Below are 6,442 nucleotides of genomic sequence, written 5' to 3' on the forward strand. Positions count from 1 at the left end.
AGAGAGAGAGAGAGAGAGAGAGAGAGAGAGAGAGAGAGAGAGAGGGAGAGGGAGGGAGAGGGAGAGGGAGAGGGAGAGGGAGAGGGGGAGAGGGAGAGGGAGAGAGAGAGAGAGAGAGAGAGAGAGGATAGAGGGGATAGAGAGAGGGTTCTGCATGTGGGGCTGGTCACATGATAGTGAGCTTCATTGTTGCCGGGGGTATATAAATAACCTTTTGTCAGTTGGAGTCTCCCCTTCTTCTCCTCCTCCTTCTCACTGTCCGTTATGCACTACTAGCCTCTCCATGGCTTTGTTGGCTCACTCCCACACCTCCAAAAGCCCCTCGCAGCTTCAGCCTGAGTCCCCCCTGTTCACGCGGTCATTTCCTCCGCAGTATTGCCTCCTGGCATGGCAGGACACTGCATACATCGACCTGAATCTGAAGCAGTACCTGGATGACTACATTCCTTACAGTGGTCGAACCGCTACATTTGTGTCTGTCCGTTGTGGAAATGAATAGATATGATAAATCTATTTGTGTGCAAACCTTCCATTCTGAATGTAAACATGATGGTGCTTTAGAGGTGAACATCAGGGTGGACGAATCAGCCTCCAGCAGGATGTGCCTGGCCTCTGTCTGGTGTAGGTGAGCCAGATGGGGGTAGCTACGTCACATCATGGATATTAAATATGCTCTGCTAGTTTAGTCTGAACCGGTTGACTGGAATCCCTGAATGGGAGGGGCCCGCCACTCACTGAAATGCAACGCGCTACACACACACACACACACACACACACACACACACACACACACACACACACAAAGGATGAGCGTACAGAGCATGTGGTTAGTCACTGTGTTTACACAGCTATAGTTCCCACCATGGGCCTGACATTAAATAAACGTATGATTATACGTACAAATACGCAGGAATATGTACAAGACACACCTATTGACGTCACACATTTACGCACAAACACACACACACACACACACACACACACACAATAAGAAAAGTGGGTTGAGTGTTGAACTCAACTACAGGTCATTCTTGCCAACTGACTGCTTACGCTTCCTCCGTTAGAGGGACTCTGACATCGTCATCGTCGTTACCAGGGACTATACCCGCTTGTCCGAAGTGTACACTCTAAACACGTCAAATCCCCTTATCTTCTTCCTGTTCTCCATCCAATCATGGCCGAGGCAATCTCAAGCATCGTCATCCACATCGTCGTCAGCACCATCATGCCCGCATGAGTCAGGGCGGCGTGCCTCTTACTCCAGGTAATCTGACGTGTGTGTGACTCCCTTCCACAGACAGAGTAGCCTGACCCACATACAGAACCCCTTCCGAGGAGCCATGCACCTCTGAACAGGAAACAGGAAGTGATGAAGAAATATTCTGTGGCTCTCTCTAACACGAATTCTAACCATCCCCATCCCCTCTTTCTCCATCAACCCCAATTCTACCTTACTCTCTCGTTTTCCTTCTCTGCCAACCTGACTCCACCTTTATTTCTCTCTCTCTATTTCTCCAACAGCCTCAATTCTACCTGTCTCTCTCTCTCTCTCTGTTTCTGTGCTGACTGTCGTTCCTCTCTCTCCCCAAACAGACCGCTGGAGAGAGGGTTGTAAGAGGGGAGAGGGAGGGTGGGGGGCATGTGTGTGTTTGTGTATTTGTGTATTTGTGTGTGTGTGTTTGTGTGTGTGTGTGTGTGTGTGTGTGTGTGTGTGTGTGTGTGTGTGTATCACTTCACTGGCTGATTAATTTTAAGCCTGGTGATTCTCTACAGAAGTGCATGAACTGAGCGTTCCTTCAACAGCAACTCTCTCTCTCTCTCTCTCTTTCCTTCTCTTTCTCTCTTTTTCTCTCTCTCTCTCTCTCTCGATTGAGGCGAGATAGTTGCCATGGCAACCCATTTCCTGATGTCGATCGGTGGAAATGTGCACATCTGGGTTTTTTCTCTCCATCAGATTAGTGCTTACATGCTAACAGAGGCATGCTTCCTGAGGCCTGCACCCCTGATATAATCATGCTTCTTGTTTTACTCGCAGTTTAGATTTGAATTGTTCCAGGGCCAGTAGCATATTGGCCTATGACGATGCGCCGTTAAGCGCAGTCATTCTAGTTCATGCCTGTTGTGGATTTAAACAAGTAGGCTCACACAGTGAGGCCCCTAGGACATTGAACCAACCTAGTGCTCAGCTTCTTCCCCCTCACATAGTAAGCCTACAACAACAATACACAGCCCAAATACTGAGGCAAGACTCAACCATAATACATTCAAAAGGCCTGCACTACACTGGAGAAAACTGGTAAAGCATCTCTGGTTCCTCATGATTGCCACATACTGTACACGCACACTGGCAAACAAAGGTGAAGCAATCTGTACAATTCCCTATGATTTCTCAGATTCAGAGAGAGAGAGAGAGAGAGAGAGAGAGAGAGGGGTGAGTGTAGAAGTAGAAAAAGGTTATTACTAACGATTATACATTATACATAATGTTAATTAACTGAGAGAAACACACTTTTGAAGATGTCTGTACTGAAAATCTGTCTCTGTCTGTAGAGAATCTGTGTGTGTGCATGTGTGTGTGTGTGTGTGTGGGTGTGTGTGTGTGTGTGTGTGTGTGTGTGTGTGTATGTGCGTGCATGTCATACGAGGATGCTGACACTCATAAATGTCTTGCATCGGCAGGAAACCCTGCATGCATCATTCTTATCCATAAACAAAATCACGGTGACCAAGTGGCCGGCAGTCGAAAACAGAACATATTAAAGCCCTTCCCCTCACACACACACACACACACACACACACACACACACACAGGCTCAAAGACTAGCAGCGCTGCAAATCAAGTCAGGCTGCATTCTTGGCCTTCACGTAGCTTCTGTAATGGAATCCTTTCACCAGACAGCCAGGCAGAGAGGTAGACATGCAGAGAGCGAGACAGGCAGAGAGCGAGACAGGCAGAGAGCGAGACAGGCAGAAAGGTAGTCAGGCAGAAGGAGGTACATGGAGACAGGGAGATAGACAGGCAGACAGGCAGACAGACAGAAAGGTCGACATGCAGATTGGTGGGCATACAGGCAGACAGACAGGCAGACAGACAGGCAGGCAGACCGCATGCATGTCTCTACACCTAGCAGTTAAAACAATGGCCCCTACTGTTTCTCCAAGCTGAACTTGCATGGAAACCAGAGGTCCCACCGACATAAGCCTCGTGGTATGACCAGCTCCCCCCCACCCCACCCCACACCCGGGCGGGCCACCCACCCCACACCCGGCCCCACCCAACACCCCCACCCTGGAACAGCAAGAAACTGCTCCACACATAAACACACACACACACTGTTCTTTTTATACATTTAGTACGTTAAAGATGTTAGAGTCACTAGAAAAGGGCCGCAGGCGGTCTCGTGGTGCACTAACAACGCCACCAAACAGAGGACGGGCCTGTGTGATGGAGAGAAGACGACCGCGGCTAATAGACGAGCAGGGAAGGACAGACGAACTGTCGGCTGTATAGCGTGTGTGTGTGTGTGTGTGTGATCGCTTCTAGACAGAGATCTGGAACTTTGCAACTGACGCCAAAAGCCAAAGAAAGAACATGGGGGCTTAGGGTGGGGCCGCGGGGGGGTTAGAGAGTCCACAACATCCTGCTGAGAGCTTGTGGGTGCATTCCCTCCATGCTGCAGGGCTCCCCGCACCCCAATCCAGTAAGTCGCCCCAACACACACATGCTCATCAAGGCTGTGGATCCGAACCACATGTAAGTCACTTATGATAAAAGCGTCTGCCAAATGACTCAATGGTAAGACGTGCGTATGCGTGTGTGTGCGTGCATGTGTACGAAAGGGTGGGGCAGCGGGGGTGTCTCATCGCGAAGCCGAAAGAGGAAATGTCCCAATAGACTCCGATTTCCTTGGAAACTCCCAGTTGAGCGCCCAGCTGAGACCACACCAACCCCTTTGTGGCGCTTTAACACTCACACTGTTACGTTTTCTACCCCACATTTGAATGCTCCTAATGCATCACGGAATGGCAAAGGCCCTAAGACGTAGGGGGGGGGGGGGGGGGTTACTGTGATGGTGAACGGGTGGTCCATGAGCTGATGAATGAATGCAGCGGCTCAGGGTTGGCTGCGAGGCACAGCGCAGCGGGCGGCGTTGTCGTTCACCGCGCACGCTTTGACAAGATTAGACACGGCAGTTACGTACACGACGCATCAGTCATCCACTCAGGTCACCGGGAGAGAAAGGTCAAAGTGCAACAGATGAGGATGCCAGTGAGTGTGTTTGGATGAGTGGGTGAGTGAGTGAGTGAGTGAGTGAGTAAGTGAGAGAGTGGGTGAGTTAGTACAACCAAGACCTACAAAAAACTGATTGCATATTTCTCTATCTGAGATTCCCGAATATCAGATGAAGAAATTCGGGAGATTCGGGAGATTCCCCTCCCCCCCGCCACACACACACACACACACACACACACACACACACACACACACACACCATCCACACCTCTCTCTTGCTCTTTCTCACACATCACACTGCATTGAACATAAAGGGACCTGTTCCGGACGCAGAGTTGAAGACACAATTCACTTTTTTCACAATAAACACCGGTCTTATAGGGAGCAATGCAGGCATTATGTCACCCTAACTGTGAATGCAGAGGGTCTGCCAGCCCACTGCTCTGAATGGAGAGAGAGAGAGCTACAGAGACAGAGAGAGAGAGAGAGAGAGAGAGAGAGAGAGAGACAGACAGACAGACAGCGAAAGAGACAGACAGACACGTCATTCTATGACCTAGTCTCCGAAAATAGTTAATTATTCATCTAGTTTAATATTATGTTGCGTCTTATTTTTTAATGTTTGTTACCATGCCAATAAAGCCATTTCAATTTGGAGAGAGAGAGGGAACGATTGAGAGAGAGAGAAACAGAGACACAGAAAGACAGACAGCGAAAGAGGGAGAGAGAGAGAGATTGGTGAAGACATTCCATTCTATATCTAATAATTTAGTTTATTACAATGTTGCGTCTTATTTTTAAATGTCTGTTACCATGCCAATAAAGCCATTATAATCTGGAGAGGGGAAGAGAGAGAGAGGGGAAGAGAGAGAGCGAGAGAGCGAGAGAGAGAGAGAGAGAGAGAGAGAGAGAGAGAGAGAGAGATGATGGCAGTGGATAGGGTACTAATGAGTTGGACTTATCAATGGCCTGTCTGTGTTCTGTCCTTCCCTAATGGCCCGGGGGACAACGACAGTTGCTGGGATGATGTTGCATGTAAACATCATAGCCACTGTCCCTGTGTGTGGGTCCTTCGATTTTAACCATCAGTTTAAGGCAAATGATCCATGTCTCATGGGGTCTTGTGAACTACAAACAATCTGGCCGAACTGGAAGTGATCAACGTTACAGTACGTGGATTACATAAATCCTTACTAGGAAAGGAGTGGTCGCATCGCCAAGGTTCAGCTACTAGTCAGAATATAGGGTGGGAAACAAAACAGACTGTATTATGTACACATTAAAGCCTGCTTCATAAGATGTAGGTGGGGCATGTGGACAAATAGGACTGGGAGGAAAAACATGATCCGACGGAATAACACAGAGTCGAGTCGTTCAATCACCTGTTGCATGCGAGCACTTTCACCCAAACCACAGTCGAAAGACGACATAATAAAAAATATATATGTTCAGTTAAAATACTATAATGGCCCCATTGCTTGTTGGCAAATACATGGAACAACATAACAACTTGTGACAGACAGTAAGGTTCAAGGAAATCAGTGTGTCAGTCAGTGCAAACCTGTTGCTCCCAGGCACCCAGACCCTCGGCCCGTTTACCTGTCAGGGTCAGCGATCAGCCTGCTGTCGGTGTCTTCTTCCCCTGGAGCTCCTGTCCGGGTCAGCGATCAGCCTCCTGTCGGTGTCTCCGTCCCCTGGAGCTCAGCTGGATCCGTCAACACACTGGGAGGGGACCTGGCTCCCACTCCGGTACGCGGAGAGTCAAAACTGGATTAATGTGTTTACACCGAGAGAGGGATGGAAGCGGTCGACTTCAACACTGCTGCCTACTCTACTCTCACTGCTTATCTGTAATCTTTAATTATCGTTGACTTTTCTCCCCGGTTTAACTGGCCGTCTCCTCACCAGGGCTTATTTTCTTCCAGTTGAGGCTTCGTGACTAGAACAGCCGAACTCGGTCGGTTGGATAAAGCCAGATGCCACGACCCCTAGCGGAGGATCAGAGAACAGAAGGTAGAGATGTGGTGGAGCGCGATTTATAGAGCTTTTATAGTATACTTTACCTAGAAATCCTAGCAGTTTTATAGGCCCTATGTTGATGACCCACTGTCAAGATATCCACTTGATTCCACTAGTAAATATGCAGGAATTTCTTATTTTACCTAATTTAATCAGGAAATCTAATCATTGAGATGATATATTTCACAA

The 6,442-nt window shown here is 48.5% G+C and overlaps 1 protein-coding gene across 1 annotated transcript in view; it reads right to left on the reverse strand.

The window, feature by feature from the left end:
* Positions 1-6,136, reverse strand: part of gng12a (guanine nucleotide binding protein (G protein), gamma 12a) — a 29,768-nt gene extending 23,632 nt beyond the window's left edge. The window contains exon 1 of the mRNA XM_084481601.1: positions 5,834-6,136. The gene's annotated coding sequence lies outside the window, so the exon portion shown is untranslated. The remainder of the gene's footprint in view (positions 1-5,833) is intronic.
* Positions 6,137-6,442: the final 306 nt, after the last annotated feature.

The sequence above is a fragment of the Micromesistius poutassou genome, assembly GCF_964030765.1.
Source record: "Micromesistius poutassou genome assembly, chromosome: 16".
Taxonomy (NCBI): Eukaryota; Metazoa; Chordata; class Actinopteri; order Gadiformes; family Gadidae; genus Micromesistius; species Micromesistius poutassou.